Below are 20,090 nucleotides of genomic sequence, written 5' to 3' on the forward strand. Positions count from 1 at the left end.
CCCACCACTCGCATAACCTACACCACGTTCACACTCTAGACACCTCAAATAAACAAACAGTCTAAGCAAAACCATGTACTCCTGCTGACTTCACAATCACAGTTTCAAGGTGAGGCCCTCAGAGGCCCTCATCTTTCAAGCAGATGAGTAATATGGTCATAAAATTTCCAGACCCATCACTGCCTTGGACTGTGTACCATTATGCCAGATTTACAGAGAAGTAAAGAGGCTCACAGAGGTAACGTGGCTTCCTCAAGTCCACACATTGGAAGTAGCACAGCCAGGCTGCCAGCCTGCTGCCACGGAGCCAGTGCTGTTCATGGTCTAAGCCCCGTGAAGACTGTCTGAATGAGCAGATGAGCTCTTAGGAAAGAACGTGAATTCTCAGGTCACAGACAGGAGCCCCCGAAGGGCTGTGTCCTCGTTTCCACGGAGCTAAGTGCTCTTGGGACAGGCTGGTGATTGCTCACATCTGTGCACAGCCATATGTCTCTGGAACTGGGCAGTTGACCCCTTAGAACTTTAGGGCATGGTCTTCTTTCAAGAATCTTCAGATCTAAGTCCTTGATTTCACACTTGAAGAAAAGGAGTCCCAGAGAGGTATAATGACTTCCTGTGGTCCCGCACTGAGCCAGTGACGGGAGTGAGACAAAAGCCCAGATCCACTGCCCACTGCTACTGAAGCCCTTTTTACACCTCACCACTTGGGGAATGAGTGAAGAAGTGGGTGGGTTCGTAAGGCAAAGGATGTGTTATCACGGAGTATAACAATCTTCTGTTCACTGTCTTTAGAGCCTAATGTTTGAGAGCTATGGGAAGACTGAATTAGGGCTCACTGGTATATGATGGGGGAGAGGACAGCCGCTTAAACCATTTCCCACCCCATCTCAGAGTGTGGAGATATGAATAAAGCCACTTGCTCCAGTCTCGGTGAGAGAGGCTCACGCCTTAGCTGTTATCAGTTATACCTTAACTACCCTATCCGGTAACCATTTAATAAGGATTAGTTGATAATGAGTTGAATGGAAGCAGATGATGTCAGAAGGAGGCTCATGGGACCTCCTAACAGTGTACTCCGTAATATTTCCTTGGTGCTAGTATCACATGGCAGCTAGGGCACTTGGATTAGATTCCTAGCTCCATCATGCGGCACACTCTCCCTAAGACTCAGGCACGGGTTAATCCCAGCCTCACCTACAGGAAACGGATGCTCCCTATGAGATGAGTGAGGCAGGGGCCCCGTCAGTCTGTCCATCAGCGTATCCTCGACACTGAGTACATGCTGGACATAGTGAGTCTTCAATTAATAATTGTTGAATAAACTGAGACTTGTGAAAAGTACTCAGAATTGAAAGGGTATAGAGAGTTGGAGTGGGACTATTTAGAAGCTATTTTCACAATAAGGAGTCAGGAAGGAAGGAAGGAAGAGGCTCATTGCCCAGGGCAGAAAACAAAATGTCAACAGAGAAGAGTGGGAAACAATGCTGTGTAAGTTTTATAAAATATGTAGTCTTTGTCAAGGACAGCGATCTTCCAGCTGGAATTGGTAGAACATGGAGAGGAGGATACATGAGGAAGTACTATGGAAGCACAGAGGTCAAGATGCAGAAACATTTTTTTTCTCAGCACTTAGGGAAGGTGGCAGTGACACCAGGAACTGGTATGGCTTACGTAAGAAAAAGAGAGATGATGACAAATTCACCTCTCTTCTTTTCTGATAGGGTTGCTAGACTATCAAAGCACTGGGTACTCTGATGCCATGTGTGCCAATTTCAGCAAGGGACATGGAAGTTTCCTTCAGGATGCCTTGGAAGAAATACTTGAGGAATGAAGTCTGAGTGATAGTAAACGCCGTGGCTCCACACTGGTTGAAGAATGGAATGATCTTTAGCTAACTTCATATCTGTTTGTCTTTAGCCTTCCCTGTAAACATTTAATTGATTGTTTGAAATAAAGACTGAGTTGGTTAAAGTGTCTGATGCCATGATGTCAGGAGATACTGCTGGTTAGGGACCTGCAATCAAGACTTCAGTCCAAGAAGAAACAACTGTGATGAGACAGGACCTAGTCGTTAAAGAAGAGTGGTTGTAAGATGGGGACACACTCAGGAATTGGCAGGAAGACCCAATGATGAGCTGAGCTACAAACTGGGAAACTGAATACAGGGCAGGGGGTGCGATTATAATGTTGCAGACATAAGTGCTGAGTTGGAGCAGCAGCAAACTTAACTATAAAGGAAGTCTCCTGGGCACATCACACTTCACTTAAGGACAACATCAGTCACAGAGTTTTAAAAGAAAGTAGAGCCCACCAGCTGGTAGTGTGTGTGCGCGTGTGAGCACATGTGCATGTCTGGGGAGAGTCATGTGACTCTGGACGTGGGGAGTGGAGCTGAGCAGAAGTGGTGTTCAAGCTGGATGGAGAAGAGAGGATTAGAGGGATTTATTAGTCATCTTCAAATAATCAATAGGCTTTTTATGTGGAGAAGGATTCATGTGTTTCTTTATTTTACTTATGTATGTTTGCTTTTCATGTCTTTCTTCCAAAAAGGTTTTGAAGTCACTAAAAAGTCTTTAAAATCGACTCTGAGTAACTTCAGAAGTCAGAACTGGGACAAATGGTGACCATTATAAGGAGCCCATCTACCATCTGAATTACAAAGCAGTGAGGTGACCTGCCTAGGCAAGGGGTGGCCTCCCATTCCTAGAAATATGCAAGTGCTGGGTGACCAGAAGTGATGTGTGAACACACACACACACACACACACACGTGCATGCGAGCGCACTGAGTGGCTTACTAAGGTGTCTTCAGTGTGGCTTCTGTACTCATTCACTTAATTAAATTAGATCCTTCTCTTGCATATATTGTTTTATTTTCAATTTTTCCTTTATAAAACAAACACACTATAGTTGCAACAACCTTTAGGCTCAGGCTGCGGTCATTAATGTCCTGCATGGCTAAACCCAGACTTGTGGAGGGTAAGCTCCCATAATCTTTTGGGAATGTAGCCAGTCAGACCTATCTTCCTGAAATACATGGTGATCATGAGCTTATTAATAAACCATTTCCAGTTATTTTGGAAAGAAGACTAAAAACTGTGGTGGAGCTGGGAATGAAATATACAATAAGACTTTTTTCTCCAATTCCCCAGCCCCTTGCTCTCTGGGCAGCACTGTTCTGCATATATGGGCTTTTCATTTTCCCTCTTCTCTGCTCATGTGCAGACTTGCCTGCCCTTGACTGCTCTTTGACTCCTCAGGGAGGGGGGACTCTAAGGCTATTGACGTGACCAAAAGAGGCATTTCACATTTCATCAAGGAGTTTATGTTCAAAGAAAGGAAAAAGAAATAGAACACGACTCCCTGCTCCCCACCAACTGAAGGCAAATCAAGCAGGGATGAAATTACAACCATCACACTCTCTCTGTTGTCTTTAAACTCATGGCCAGAGGAGTATGGACTCTGCTAGTTCTCCAAAAGTCAGGTTTGAAAATGCAAGAGAACAGCGCTTCCTAGGGAAGTCTTCTGTGGCCTCCCCCAGAAAGTTACCTTTTCTCCCTCTAACCGTATACATGCATCTTTCGTGTTGTCATTTATTTCCGCGTTTGTCTGCCTTTAAGAGGCAAAGTAACAGAATGCTGGGAGCACACACCCTGGAGCTGCAGGGTTGCTGGGTTCAAATCCTGGGTCAACCACTCTACAAGACTCTATGGCCTTGGACAGTTCACTCACTGGGACAATGAGAATAGTTGCATTTACCTCAGGGGGTTGGTTGCGTGCATCCTGAGATCATGACGTGTGCAAAACCCTCAGTAAAGATCAGCTACTATGACGGTGGTTGTTAATGGAACGGGCCCTGGAGCCTGAGCTGCCTAGGTTCAAGTTTTTCAGGTTTGTCACAGCGTTCTGCTATTAACCTCTCAGAGCCTCATTCTTCCTCAGCTGTGAGATGGGAATAACCACAATCTCTGTCTCAAAGAGGGTGATGCAGGGAAAGTGCCTGGCTCATGACACTCAGGAAAGGCTACACTCTGGACTCAGGATTTTTCCCGCCAGTGACTTGTTCTAAGTCATCTCTGTACTCTTAGCGCCTGGCTGGGGGTTGGCACAGAGTGGGGACTGTTGAATCTGTGGACTCTGGCTCTCTTGGCTAACCATCCCCCTAACCCTGCCCTCCCCCAGCACACACACACACCACACTCAGAAACACCATGCACACCACACACACTATCACGCATGAACAGCCCACACATCACAGACACCAAAGTCACACATACACACACCTTTCCTCCTCCCTCAGCTGCTCTGTTGAACTGAAGGGATCTATGTCAGTTTCAAGGGTATGATTCAACTTCCAGGGCCTGTTGCTACAAGCACGAAGTCCCTCATCAGCTGGGGCTGCCTCCCTGGAAAGGTATGCAGAGTGAGTTCCAAATTTGCATTTGGGCCTGAGGAAAAGGGTGTGGAGTTAGTTATTTCTTTTTCTCCCTTCTGATTGTCAAATAACACATCTGCCCAGGCCAAGAGACCATTTCTCCATGCAGAGGTAGAGGTGAGGCTGGTTATTCTTTCCAAAATTCCACACAACTCTAATGAATGCCATATGTGTCACAGTTAACAGGCACTTCTCCCTGAGAAGTCGGCAGTGCAGAGGGTGATGGATTTAATGCCACATTTTAGAGGTGCCGAACATCAGGGCTGGAAGGCTTATTGGAGAATTTCTTTCTTGTCCAGGGCTTCTGAAGCTTTCCTGGAGTTTTAGAACCCCTGGAACTCATGCTGTGCATACGTATCACCAGGCTCCAACCCACAGAGATGATAACTCAGTGGGTCTAGGACAGTGTCCAGAAATTTGCCTTTTAAATGAGCAGCCTAAGTAATTCTGATACAGATGGGCACACAGAGGAAAAACACTAGAATCTCTTCTTTAATTTTTGGAGAAAACTTGATCTCAATAATCAAGTAATTGACACGTGCGGTTAGTGGGCAAAGCTAGGACCAGATCTCAGATCTCCTTGCTTCTAGTCCAGTGGTTTTTAAATGTTTGACTTGAGTCCTTTGGTCCATCCTGCCTTACATCTCTCAGCACTTCAGAATTAAGCTTTTGCCAGAGAAAAACCCTGAATTTGTGTCAGAGGGAAACAAGGCTCTTCTGTGGCCACGGTCTTGTTCTCCCTGTGAGACTCAGTTTCCCCAACAGAATCCCCTTCTTGGCTGTCAGGTGCGCTGGGTTACCCCATCATTCTTACCTGAAACTGTCCATATTCCATTTGCCAGGTATGACCAGAAGAAGGGGAAGTTAGCTTCTCTTAAATAGGCCTATGCCTCCTCCTACTCAGAAGCCAGACTTACTCTCCAAAGCAACAGAGCTTGACTCCCTCAAGACTTCCTGATTGTTTAGGCCAGTTGTCAGAAAATTACAGCCTGAATAAAATTTTATAGGAAAACAGCCATGGACGTTCATTTACATATTGTCTAGGGCTGTTTTTGTGCAAAATGGCAGAATTGTATGGCCTGAAAAGTCTAACAGATTTATCATCTGGCCTTTTAGAGAAAAACTTTATTGACCCTTGACTTAGACGGGTACTTGGGGCACTCCCAGGGGCCATGGAACATGTAATGCAAATTAAACCTGAGCACTCTCAACAAAGAACCTGCAACAAGCACTGTGGTATACTCCGCAGTGTCCCTCTCCACCTCATAGTGTAGCCTTCATGGAGGATGAAATCCCAACTTAAAGACTATCTTGCCAAACAGTCTTGGTCATTTCAGAAGCTTATTTGGTAGGCGATGAAATTTTCATAGTGATTTTTTTTGCTTTGTGGAATTTGTTAAAGAGTCTATTGTGTCAAAGAATATCTTAAATTAGGCCTGATAAGATGATGGTTTCTTTATTAAGTACTAGGCATCTCCTCTCCCCATAATTTCCCTCATTCTTCACCACTACTAAATATGGTTAGTTGGCTTCATGTTTGCATGGGTATGTCATTTCCTTCCTGGATCCAGAATGTTTGTGAAAAGCAGGTCTAGCAGGGATGAACCCAGAGCTGAGGGATACTCGCAAAAGCAGTTTCTTTCCCATTTTCATTTTTTGTTTTTGTTGCTCAGCAATGATTTTAGAGGAGTAAGAGAGATTCTAAGTTCCTGAGGATGTGGTATAAAATGATTTGTGAGCCATTACTGAGAGATGATCCCTGAGTAATATTTTTCACTGTACCTCTCAGTTTCATAAATTCCTGTATATCCACACATCTTTTGGCAAATGATTTTTACTATAAGAGAGTTGATGTATAAACTCTTCACCAAAGAGTTTTTACTGAGAGACAAGAACAAAATATAGTAAAAGGCCATCATCATGATGTGTGTTCCTATAGGAGACATAATTGCAAACTTGTTATTGTAGGAAGACTAGCTTCACGCTGAAGCTCATGGGGTTTGGGATTAGAGCTCCTGACTTGAAATAATAGCATCTAGTTTATAGATTGGATTATGGATTAAATGGAACTTTGGAGTATAGATTGAATAAGAACATTTATATTGTAGTCTAAGCACTGCAGTTGGTGGTCCATGGAACCTTGTTTTTGTTGTTGGCGGTGATGATGGTGTCATTCCCAGCAGGGTTAGATTAGGTAGGGCGTTATAGTTACACTCTCATGAGGTATGCCAGTCAGAAGGAGACTTTGGAAAGTGGTAAATCAATTGCATTGATGGGCTTACTTAATGGCTTCTCATTATTCGTGCTTTTTATCCTGTAACTAGAAGCCCTTCCCTCTATGATTTTGAGCTAAGGCTGTACATTACTTTGACTATTAGGATGCTAGCAAACATGCCACAAGTAGAAGCTTAAAAAGCCCTTGAGTGTCTCCCCTTCTTTTGCTTGATTGAGTTTTCTTGAATATGGAATCCTACTAACTCCGTGGGACCACGTCTGGATTAGCCTGCTGTAGGGTGAGCGATCAGACAGAGCTGAACTGTCACAGCCAACATCATCTTGGACCAGTCCACCTTCAAACATGTGACACAGAAGCTCAGCCGGGATTAGCTGAGCTGCCTGCCTAACTCAGCTGACCACAAATGCATGAGTGAGCCTGGTCAAGGTCAAGCAAGCTCAGCGCGGCTCAGCAGAACTTCCCAATCATCTGTAAGTCCAAGAGAAATAATGCCTGGCTGTCATTTAAAGCTAATAAATTACGGAGTGATTTGTTAAACAGCGATAAGTAACTGGTAGGGCAAGTGTAGACTATTCACTCAGTCCTAGTAAATGATTAGTTCATGAAGGGAACTGTGAACTGTTCCGGGGTCATCAGATGTTTTCCTTCTTTATACAAATCATGGTGGTGTAGAAGCCCCAAGATGAAAATAATGCTCAAAATAGCACCTATGTCCTTTGTTAAAATACTGAGGCTGCAGAGATGGCTAATTAATAAATAATATGATTACTAATATGTTAAAACTGAAGATGCATTCTGAAGCTTTTCTCACTGCTTATAGAAAGGAAGTCTCCTGGAAAGAGACACACCTAATTCAGGTTAAAAATAACACAGCTAAATTTCTGGGAAAAAGGACAACAGTTTGGAGGAAAAAAAATGTTAGCCAAAAAAGAAAAAAATTGGTTTTCCTTTTCTGTAGACATCATGGGCTTCCTGAGTTCCTGTGTCAGCCTGTTCATGATGAAAGAGGCTGAGTGAGAGACTAGTATGGCTTAAAGTGCAGCAAGAGGCAGAATTGGTTTCTAAAGGGAGAGCAGAAAGGCATAAAGAGAAGATCATGAGTGGGAGGGATGCTGTCACCCAGCCATGATGCCAGGCTTAGTGGATGATTGGGCTCTGGGTGATAGGGCTGAGCAATTCTGAAGCTCCCTGGACAAACTGAAGTGTTCAGCATTGGAAATTCAAAGCAGTGAGGGAGAGCTGTGAATGTTCTTCAACTGTAGACGTGCAGCAAAATTGTGAGGTGCAGTGGGTAGGCAACTTGTGATAAGGAATCAGAGCTCATTATGGAGAGTGTACAAGTATATGTCATTCATTCATTTATTCAAGATTAAGACACAAACTGTATTTGGGGCCAAGTATTGGAGCATGTAGGATGCCAGGATACTAAGATGGAATGTGAGTTCCTTTTCTTTCTACTCCATCATACTTTCCTGACTTCATGCCCCATTGAGAAGTAATGAGGTCCTGTATGGAGTAAGGCAGGGAGCAGTAAATGAGGGTAAGATCATGGGGACCAAGAAGGTAGAATCTGTGGGAACCAGCATGGTCAGGGGGTTGGTGAATGAAGACCCACATATGACAGTAAGATGTTTGAGGAAAGGGTGATACGAATAGAAATTAGAAAGTCAATGCCATGGGGACCATTCCGTTCTTTGAATGTCCAGTTTGAAGAACCATCCTTTTCCCAACAACAATTGGGAAAATGGGCAAGGCAAGAATAAAATGTTGAGTCTGGATTTAAAGATTCTGGCTAAATTCTTAGAGTAGATGAAATCACACACATATTAAAAAGTAGTGAAGAGAAAAAAAGTATGGAAACCAAGTAAATAACTGGGAAAACGCCTCTCTTTTAAGGGTCAGGAGCAAGAAGGGCATCCCTCAAAGGAAAACAAGATACATTTATGTTGGAAAATTTCCAAAGTGTAGTGTCAATAAAGAGATGGATATTTAACATGAGGTGTTAATATAGTGGGATTGACGTGCACTGATTTGATTTATGACTTTCTTCATTATCTATAAAATGGGAAGCAAAAAATTGCTGCTCTAGCATTTGGTGACCGAGAATCTGGATATTTAAGGATAAAAAAAGTGTTATTTTTGCATATATATTAGTTGATTTTACTTTAATATTTCTGCTTCTCAACATCCTGTCAGTATAGCACAGGGAAAGGCTCGCTCTCTCTGAACCTAGAGGACTGAGAAAGACGTCAGAGATGGGAAAGAAAGGGACTCAGGGATGTAACCTCACCTTCCACTCTGGAGAAGGAAGGAGATACGTTGGCTAAACTGGGGAACTACGCAGGGCAGAGAGGGCTCTGGCCCGCCTCCCTGCTAAGGACTCTGGGAGGACACTGTAATGCAGAGCAGCCACAAGCCAAGAAGAGGAGCCCCCGCATGGTTTCTGAGGATGATCTGGTGTAGAGAGGGTTTTGTCGGCAGCCCTGAGATTCCTGGTGAAACAGAAGAGACGCTGGGTTTAGAGCCCTTAAGTCTGCAGTGGGGCCAACTAAGGTGGGGTTGAGGAGACACTGCAACAGAAGCCAAGAGGTAGCATCCTGTCCAAGGCTAGTGAAAAGGACTAGCCTAGACTCAGAGAGGTCTGTAGTGTCAGTAGGAAGTAAGGAGGTTCTTGGTGGGGGCTTATGGGGTAGAGGGATCAGACTCAAATGGACTGAGAAGAAGTTTGTAGAGGAGTTCATTATTCACGGATGTCGGCATCAGTGAACACCCAGGGATGAAGCAAAATCAAGGATGGTAGGTGAGATGCTGCCCAGCACACACTCAGACAGCCTTAGGAGTGACCTTCACCCAGCCCCACGGGGTCAAGTCAGCCACCCTCCCGCACAGTCAGAGATGAGCAGGGGTGAGGAGAGAACCGAGAAAAACAGCAATTATTTCAAAGAGATGGCCTTAAATACGACTGTGTGATTTGACTGTTGATAAAATTCATTTCTCAATTTGCATGGACTAAATTTTTACATGTCATTTCCTGAAGTATTTATCAAATTGTGGTTCACGTGAAGAAAAGTGAAATAACAGAAATAGAAGAGCCACTTGTTCGTTGTATGTCAGAGTTTAATTCTGGTACAGATACTCAGTCTCTCTAATTTGTCATGATTCGTGTCCTGTTTGCCTAGCTCACCGCTGTCTTGTGACTAGGATGGTAAGCCCTGTTGAAGGTGGGTGCATTTTTGTATTGTATGCGGCTTGATTTGTCTGAAGAATAGTAGGTATTTGGTAAATGCTATGAGAAACAAATGTTTCCTTCTACTGTTTAGCATGTCCAAATTGTAATCAAGGGTCTTTGGAAAAGTGTGAAAGGGTTGACATTTGGTTTGGGGTAATTTCCTCCCTCCCTCTCCATCCCCTTCTCTCAGAATATATTTATCAGTCCTCTCCAACTAACTTTAAAGAAAGGATCACAATCCCATTTAGACAAACAAATGGCAGATAACAATGTAGTATGTCCTGTTTCTTACAGGTACTGGTTCATTAACTGATTTCCATCCTTGGCCTTGGGGTGGCATTCCTGCAGCGGGGTGGGATCTATGGGAACGGTTAGAAGAGAGATCTGAGGTTAAGAAACCCTTCAAGTTATAGCAGTGGGTTATTCAGCTTGGGTGGATGCCCTGCTTCAATAGGAAGCTTTGCCTGTGATAACTAAACAGTAATGCAGAGATTTTCATGGGGGATGGAGACAACACTCTCTCTTAATCCCCAAAAGGGAAAGAAAATCTAGTCTTGAAGTTTTAAAAGTCCACCCAAAATGAGCTTTTAAAATTTTTTTTCTTTTTTTTTTAGTCGAGTTTCATTGCTTCCTCCTTGTGAATGAAATATCACACAGGCATGGGTATCTGAAGGTTATCTATAGCTTTGCCTAAAATGGTTATAATTGGAGAAATGAAATAGTGCTAACTGCAGAGCCTGAATAACATTATAACATTATGCAAAATGAAGGCACTTTAGAAGAATAAAGGAACGATGACAATGCAAATCAGAGGCAGTGAAGGTCAGACGTTTTGCATAAAGTGCCTTGCAATCTAATTCATGTGAACTTAGCCGGAGGAGAGAAAAGTGACTTATTAAAGCACGGTACTTTTTCAAAGAGCATTACTGCAGAGCTCTGGGTCTGCTTACAAGTCCCACAGGCTGCTGCAGGGATTGGGCACGGAGCTGGGTATAGGCACAGCTAAGCTGAAATTATAGAACCTTTGTTCAGAAATCAAATATCTCAACCTCGTGATTGCACTCAAGCTGGCTTTCTTAACCCTCTGATGGCTGAACTGAACGGGTTTTTCTTAGGGAATAGAATTAGGCAATATTTATAGTTATTTATAAGCTATTATGTTTATTATCTCCTTTTATTCTCAGAGCCACTTGAAGCATAACATTTTATTTTATTTTATTTTTTTACAAGTGAGGCTATGGAGGCTCAGAAAGTTAGGGATTAGCTTGTGGGACCCTACTTACAAGTTTGGGGCCAACATGTAAAACTCTGCTAGAGTCTGGATTCCAAAGTTAATTCACAGTATCATACTGCCTAGAAATAACTGTTGTTATGTCTTAAAAAGATCAAGTCCCTGCGTGTAGTGTGAGGTCTTACACATGGTAGAAGATTCTTTAGCTTGGCTTTATAGAAGCATAAGTCCCTTGACAGCTAATGGCTGCCTTTATTTCTCTTTCAATGTCAGATTCCTTTGCTCTAAGATAAAGGTGCAGACCAGTCCTGGGCTCTAACTTCCCATCCTCTTTTCTGACTCAGTAGACAGGATAATACTTTACTTCATAATGCCATTGAAAGACTCCAGTGTGTTTCAGAGCAGGAAGTACCATACCGAGAAAACCAGAGACCAAGGTCAGGCTTCCTGGATTGGACCCGTGGTTCCACCATTTACTAACCATGTATCCTTAAGTAATTTTCCCTGACTATAAAATGGGGTAATACAAAGCTGGCTCAAAGAGTAATATAAGGGAGAAAATAATCAGCCACTGAAAGTTCTTAGTGTAGTGACTAGCATTGCAGTAGAGGTTCTGTAGATGTTGGCTCTGTTATGTTTTACAAAAATCCCTAACACCCTTCTGACACACTCAAGCCTAGGACTAGAATAAATTGTCCATCATGACTAGAGCCAAGAAAGAGTTTCTACTCTTCCCTCAAAAAGGTCATTAGTGGCTGGTCTTGCACAGACTAACCTGATCATTAGAACAGACTGAAACTGCTGGGTAAACATACAGAGACTCAGTCTCATTTTAGAACTGTAATCTGGGCTGCACATGAAAACTTAAGGAGGTTTTTAGAAATACTAATGTCTGGGCTCCACCCGGGTCCCACCTGAGACCAGCTAAACCAGCCAAGATTGAGAACCACTATACCATAATTTTAACAAACACCTCATTCTTGATAAGACAAGAACACTAAGGTCAGGTCTTCACTGGGAAAGCTTTCCTTAGGCCCTGGGTTTAAAAAAAAAAAAAGCAACAACCCTGTAAAGAAAGCTTACTTGGCTAGTTAGACATGGTTGAAGATAAATGACGAGGACAACTTGAAGACCTCCCTGACCCTAGGAAGTAGAACTCTTTCTGTATAATTTACACAAATAAATAATTCATAGAGTAATGCAGAAGAAAACAGAGGCTTTGGCAGTGCTCTGAGTTCCACAGGAATTCAGCAGAGAAAAAGGGCACATGTGTTAGAGGGAAAAGAGAGAAGGTCTTTGGCTTCAGATAGAGTTGAGTTCAAATCAGCCCTCACTCCATACTCATTGTGCTGACTGTGGAAAAGTTACTGTATGATGAGGGATGCCATCTATTTGGCGAGATTCTTTGAGAATTGTTAAAAATACTTCAAATTTAGTCTAATGTTTGGCTTACAGTAAACATTCAATCAATGGTAGCTATGATTTCTGTGGGATAAAGTCCTCAGAGATAACGTCCTGGAGGAGACCATTCAGGAAGGCTTAAACCAAGCCTTAAAAAATGAGAATGCTGTATGTTCTGCTTGTGTTAAAGGCAGAAGAGGGAAAGAAGTTTCGGAGTACAAGGCACTGAAGGTGGAGTATGGTCATTGGATGGTACAGGAGTGTTAGTTATCTGCTTAATATCCACTTCCATCTTCCTTCTTGATAACAGCAACCTCTGCAATGTGTAGAGTCCCAGGTGGCAAATCATAATTGCTTGAATTCAGTCATGAACACCTTTTCCTTTTGTAAAAGGCAATTTTCTTGCTTCCCTTCAGCTAAGGGAGATGATGAAATCCAGTTCAGGCCAATGAGAGTTGAGGGGAACTTGGCTGGAAGGCTGAGATGTTTTCTTTCCAAATAAAAGGGACAGATAGATAACTTCTTTCTTCTTCTTTCAGCCTTTATTAAAGTTGTGTTCCTTGGAGCTATGGAATCCATTTTGTAACAATTAGACAATAGCAATGAGAATGAAAGACCGATTTATTAAGGATAGTGAAGTTGAAAGACAAAAGGAATGGGTATTCTTGATAGGTATCCTTGAGCTGCCATATTACTTTAGGATTAATTTCTCTATAAATTTCTTGATATATGATGGAGAAAAATCTCATATTTGCTTAAGCCTCTGTTAGACCCTGTTTCTCTTATTTGCAACCAAAGCATTCTTAACTGATATACATTGCTAAAGCACTGAGGAATACTACTTCCTTTCCCTCTGTAAAATCATGGCCTGGTTGATCCTTTTCAGATAATTATACTCACAGATCTAAGAGAAGAAAGACCCAGAAGGAGCCCTTTTTTTCGTAGAGATAGATGAGAAGGAGATCTTGATCACCTAGGACTTTTCTTCCAGGAAATATGTCTCAAACATTTCTAATAGCACACATTTCTTCTGCAGATTTTAGGAAAGGCTACCTGGAGCACAGCCAAGCTGGCATGGCCACTGCCTGCTTGAGACAAATGATTCATCCAGTTTCTGGAAAACACAACCATACCACCCAAAACAAGAGAGCCAGTCCATTGTTTCAACACAATGTGAGGCATTCCCAACAGTTTGCTCAGTGTCTTCCACCAGACCGCCAGAGTCAAACCTAGCGCATCAGAGTACTCTGAGAGGACCGGAGTCATGTTTTCTAAAGGTTGATGATTCCTTTGTCATTTCAGGTATAAGCTGTTGTACATGTGTGCGGCTGTTAGTACAAAATTTGCTTCTATCAAGTTTCAGGGACCGTAAGAATATAAATCATACCAAACTGTTTGTTTTCATGAAAACACCAATGTGTTTGGTGCTACACAGTGCCTATTTGGCTACTTGATGAAAACAGATGACACTTACACATTTAACATGAGCTCCCATTTCTTAACCAAGGGTTCACTGTGTAAGGGAACCATCTTGTCATGGTTTCCACTCTGGAGCCTTGGGTCCTTGTCAGGGCCAAACACTGGAGGTGACACTCTCTTCCCAGACTGGACCCTGCCATGTTCAGAAAGCAGCATTGAGAATGTTCACTTTATGACCATACAACCTTGGGAGAAGGATTTTCCTTTACTGACCTTGGCATTTCGGTTTAAGGGAAGGAATATCTGCAAAGTTCTGGCTTTCCTGGATGATGAACTGAACTCAGTATTAGGAGGGCCATATTCTCCTCTTGGGGAGAAAACAGAATGAGCACCTAGGCGTCTCTCCAAAAATAATATACCTGCGTCCAGCTCTTCAGCGCTTCAGAAAGCTTGTTTCCTCTCCTGCCCCTGTCCCCCCTCCACCCCTCTACTCTGCTTTTATCACTTTTTTTCATGGATGATTTCAGCATTAAGTTGGCCCAGGAACACAAATCCATTTTCCTAGTCACTTCCACTAAACTGTTAATGGTGCGGAGAAGGGTGGGCAGGGGGTGGGCAGGAGCTATTGGAGGAATTTGACGGGGAGAGGACAGTCCACAGAGAAGGACTTTCATTTGTTACTTTTTATACTTCTTGATGTTTGGGAGTTTTTGCAATGAGTAAATATTCATGTATTAGTTAACTGTGTGTTCTTTTTACATAAAAAAGAAAATTCTTATTTTCTTTATCATAGCATCTATCTTTGGAAATGGACTTTTGGCTGGACAAACAGAATAACAAGAGGTGATGTTTCATAGCTCTTTTTAAATTCTAAAAGAATAACTTTATTTCCTTTTAAAATTTTTACACACAGAAAAGTAGACAGCATATTGTAATAGATACTTAAACCTTGATTTTATACTTACTAACATTTTGCTGCATTTGATTTATCCTTGAAAATTTGCTTAGTATTTTAGAGTAGTTTATGTTTTAAAGCAAATTACAGACATCTTGACATTTCACTCCAAATATTCCATAATGCGTCTCTAAAAATGAGGCTATTATCTTACATAATGATCATACAATTATCATACCGCTCAAAATTAACAGTCATTTCCTAGTGCCATGTCATGCCCATTCCAAATTCAAATGTCCTCAGTTGCCCCAGACGTTTCTTTCATAGCTGACTTGTTCGGACCACACACTGCATCACTGCACTGGGGAGTCCTTTGTGGCCTTTTTGAAAGGCATTTGAAGGGCATCAGGATTAGGAAGGCTGCCTTGATCCCCAGCTGGAAGGATGCCATGATGGAGAATAGCCTTCCTTTCCTTGGGTGATGGCTTTGCCTGGCAGAGGCTAAAGCACTCAGCATTCTTGCTTAATGACCAAGAACCAGAACAGGAACTGGCCTGTGATTACCCACTGACGTGAGTTTGGGATTGGGTGACCAGTATGGAAATCACATGCAAATCTAAGCAAACTTTACTAACTTCCCACAAAGGGGTCAATGAGAAATGACAAGCATGAGGATTATTACATCTATTAGGAAAAGAGAATATGTCCTTAGATATGTTGAATTGAGGCTTTGTTGCTTTATAGCAGTTTTAACTCTATTTTCGCTCTTCAAAGAAGGGAATTTAGCCACTTATCCACAGCTTTCTGCTTAAACATTGAGACTTGAATTCTTTGTGTTGAGCAGCAAATCTCCTTAGCTGATCAGGGCACATACTGCCCCTTGATGGCCCCAGGAGTCCCAAGTTCAAGTCCTAACTCTGCCAATAACCCCATGTGATTTTTGCTTCAGCTTTAAAAATCACTCATAAATGTTGGCAAACAGGGGGCTTAGCCCAGTGTTCTTTAAGATGATTTCAATTCTGAAGTTCAGGTATCCCTGAAAAAGACTGTCTTTGTTGACTCCAAAATTGTCTCTCTGGCATTGGTGGAGATTGAAGGCATACATATTCCTTTAGTGTGCACTGCTAGGAACAGAAAAACCCCATTCGTTTTATTAGCCGTTTTCTTATATTGTAATTTGATTGTCTAGTTTCACATTTTGTTTACTTGTTTATAAGAGAGACTCTCAATAGGGCACTTGGGTATCTTCGTCCAATTTGGAGTTTTGCTTCCTCTGAAGGATCTTAAACAAACAAAGACTTTTTTGACAAGTCTCATGGGTACACTATGATAGAACTTGACAACCAATCATTGCTTAAGACATCAGGTAAACCAGATACCTTCAAAGATGGAGGGTGGGTGAGGGGACCTGGATGTTTGGAGATAGTGTCTGGTTTCCCTGAACAACTGCCATCTTCCAGCTTTGACCACTGAGAAGGGGAGGGGGAAGACATTCCCTGAGCCCCTGCTATAGGCCAGCGCCATACACGCATGGCTTACTTCATCTTTACCACAGTTACAAAAAGTAGTATTATTATTCCTGTTTTCCAGATAAGGAAACTAAGTTATAGGAGACAATTTAAAATCATCTTCTCAAGGTCATACAGAAAGGAGGAATCCGTGGATCCATGGCCAGACTCGATGCCAAAGCCCTTGGTCTCTGTCCTTCTCATTGCCAGCTCACCTGTCTCTCTCTGACCAGGACAGGTATTGATAGTGGCCCCGGGTAAAAGTTGGGAATGTATACATGACAGAAGTAACATTCAAGAGATTGTCTTCATGAACGTTTGGGTTGGTTGGTTGAGTTTTGAGCTGCAGTCCTCAGGAATCAAGAGCTCTTCTGTCACTTAATATTAAATTACCTGAGCTCTCAGTTAATCCCAGGTCTTCACCCCTGTTCTTTCCTGGCTGGGGTGATTCTTCCCCTTCTTTGCCTGAGTTCTCATCACCTCCTTCTCATCCTCCTTCTCGTCACCTTCACAGAGAGCCTGATCTAGCCCCTCAGATGGGGTTGGGGCTCTGTGATACACTCTTCCAGCTCCCTGGCCATCTCCTCTTGGAGCATATATTTATATATATTTAGTTGCTGCGTATAGTGAGGCACGGTAGCAGAGAGCTTAAGAAACTGGGCTCCAGAACCGACCTGTTGGGATAATGACCTAGGTGTGTCTACTTACTAGCTGTACAGCCTTTAACCAGGTTACTTAACTCCTATGCACCTCAGTTTCCTCATCTGTAAAGTGAGTTAAGGATAGTACCTAGAACCACTGGATAGCAGTGATGATTAAATCAGTCCATCCAAGTAAAGTCCTTAGAACAGTGCCTTGCACATACATAGCAAGCACTCAGTCATTTTTTCCCTTACTTTCTCAATGGGCAGTAGTTCTAATGGAGGCGTCACTGTATGTCTCACTTAGTAGCATATGCCCTGTGTCTGCTCACAGTGTAGCTGCTCAGGAAGTATTTATTGCATGCTCTATTTACTACCTTTCTAAATTACACAGCTCTGCATCCTACTAAACACTTGCCTGGGAACTTTCATGTATATAATCTCTTGTGACTCGCCTTAAGTTAGTTCTTATCGGCATAACGATTTTACTGATGAGGAGAGTGAAGTTCAGAGAGGTAAACTGCCCTGCTTCAGGACACACAGCTGTTAAATATTTGAGGCAGTATTGGAACTCAGCTCTGGGGGACTCTGGGCCCACTGCTCTTGCTTTTTTCTCTTCCCTAGGCTGCCTCTTTGTGCCACAGAAAGAACAATGAACCTTATGTAAACCCTGTGTAAATAGGAGGTTCTGGTTTCATGAAACCAAAGCCAAAGCAAAGTAAGCAGAAGTTAACAAAAGAGTCACAGTCATCTGATATTTAAAGAAAACAAAAAACAAACCAAAAAAACCTCTTCCTTGTTTCCTAGATACCAAAAATGGATGTAGATTCCTAAGTAGCGACTGAGAATCATTCAGGCTTCTCCCATGAAGGTCACAGGTTTCTGCCTGGAGAACTAAAGAGCCACCTGCTAATGCGGATCAATAAGTAACCATCGTGGTCCTCTGGGGCCACTCGGAGCTGCAGTAATTCCCAGTGTTGGACGACTAAGCTAGGAGACTTCTGCGGACTCTGACTGTTTGTATTTGAGATGTTGGTGCTTCTCAAACTTTAAGGTGCACTTGTGTTCCCTGGGAGGCCTTATCACAATAGCAGGTTCAGATTGAGTAGGTCTGAGGAGGGGCCTGAGATTCTGCATTTCTAACAGGTTTCCAGCTGATGCCAGTGCTGCTGGGTCATGGGTCACCCTTTGCAAAGCAAGGGTTTGTAGAACTTCCTAGGACTGTATTTTAGACAAACACAGAGAATCTCATAAAGGATGGCCTTTGCAGTCACAGAAAGGGCAGGGGTCTGCTGGGGGAGCCACTGGCGTTCAGGTCTCACTCTGCTGCTTAGTGGGAGTGGACCTGTGGGCCAGCTTTGCTCTCTTGAGATGTGGGCGTCCCCACCTATAAGTGGGCGTGCTGAGTATTGGGAGGGAGCAGTGGTTTGCAGCCACTTACCTGTAAGGCCCCTTTCAGTTCAGATTGTATGACTGCCTGGCTCATTCTTATGCCAGGACTGAAGTTAAAATTCTTTTTTTTTCCTAAAGGAAGTGCGGAGGGACTTGGGGTCTTGTGAGAGACTCCTAAGCGGTATTCAGTGCCCCCGGAGACCCCTGTCGGCAGTACGACTTCCTCACCTCCCTCTGCTCCTCTGTGGGCAGTGACCGCTCGCAGGGTAGCCAAGGACACTTCGTCACCATGATACACCGGTATCGGTCCCAAAACTCCCTGACCGTGAAGGCAACCTTGGAAAAATGACAGTGACCTTTGGGTGGAGCAATACAGTCATGGGCCTTCAGAGCCGGAGTGAAGCTCGAATGATGCAGAGCCAAAGAAAGGCCTTATCCCAGCGGAGGAGACTAAGCCAAGGACACACAGTCAGCTGGAGAGAAGTCTGGGCCCGGAGCTCCTGTCGGCTCACTGCCAGCCCCACACTTCCCCGCGGTGTAAACCAGTGCAAGGGGCAGGTTTTGACTATATGCCCTGGATATCCTTAGGCAACTGTCGTAAAATACAATAGCACTCTAGCCTGAGGAACACTGGCTGTGTTTTCCAGTTGCTCTTGGTGTTCTTATTTTATTTGTTTATTTTGCATTCCTAATTTAAAAATAAAATTCCTAATACCTATTAAGTATTGTTGGAAGTAATTGAAGACACTGAACTTGAAAGCTGCCTTCCTTCTCCTATCGAATGTGGGGAATAAAAACTTTATGACCACATGCTTTATCATAGGGTGTTATTGGCGTGGCTTTCTTCCCATGAAGTGAGATACTAGGACTATTATGAAAAGAAAGACGGGCTTCCACAAGTAGAGTCCATGTCTCACGGGGGAGATCATCCCACTGACCACCATCATGGACTTCTTTGGACAGACCGTTGGTCAGCTTACAGTCAGAGCTGAGTTGGTGTCGGGGCCGTGGAAGGTGTCCCAAGAGGTACAGACAGACGTTGTATGTGGAGCCCAGGCTCCTAGCGCAGTGAATTGTCGTGATGTCTCCAGTGGGAGAGCCGCCAGACTATAAAGTATCAGGCATATATTTGCCTTGTCACGATGCAGTCAAGCATTTCTCCTCCCATCCCTCCTGCTGCTCCCAGTGCCAGTCTGGAACCAGCCCCCTGCCCTGGGTCTCCCTAACGCCTTACCTTGCCCTTTGCTCTCCGTGCTGCGTAGCCCTGTCACTCCATCTTAGTGCTCAGAATGGCGGTCTGGGTTCTGCTCAGCTTTTTCCCCTTGACTTGTCAGGTCGCATTGTCCTTCTGGCTCCGCTGTTCCAGGTCACCTGAATAAGCTCTGTAAGTCATCACTGCCCCTGGGGGCTCCCCCATTGTATCACCTCATGGGCCAGTGCATTCATTTTTTCTTGCTGCTGGAACAAGTTAGCACAGACTCAGTGCCTTAAGCCGCAAATTGATTATCCTACAGTCTGGAGATCAGAAATCCAAAATGAACTTCACTGGGCCAAACTCAAGTTGTCCGCATGACTTTTTAACTTCTAGGGGAGATTCTGCTTCCTTGCCTTTTCCAACTGCTAGAGACTCCTCGCCTTTCTTGGCCCGTGGCTCCCTTCCTCCACTTCCAAAACTGGCAACAGCCCGGTGAGATTTTCTCATGA

At 43.4% G+C, this 20,090-nt stretch overlaps 1 long non-coding RNA gene across 1 annotated transcript in view; it reads left to right on the forward strand.

Annotated features, from left to right (window-relative positions):
* LOC123613548 (uncharacterized) overlaps positions 1–19,144 on the forward strand; it is a 99,021-nt gene extending 79,877 nt beyond the window's left edge. The window contains exons 2-3 of the long non-coding RNA XR_012502274.1: positions 17,802–18,048; positions 18,525–19,144. This is a non-coding gene — a long non-coding RNA (uncharacterized LOC123613548). The remainder of the gene's footprint in view (positions 1–17,801; positions 18,049–18,524) is intronic.
* The last annotated feature ends 946 nt before the right edge of the window (positions 19,145–20,090 follow it).

The sequence above is a fragment of the Camelus bactrianus genome, chromosome 25 (assembly GCF_048773025.1).
Source record: "Camelus bactrianus isolate YW-2024 breed Bactrian camel chromosome 25, ASM4877302v1, whole genome shotgun sequence".
Classification (NCBI taxonomy): domain Eukaryota; kingdom Metazoa; phylum Chordata; class Mammalia; order Artiodactyla; family Camelidae; genus Camelus; species Camelus bactrianus.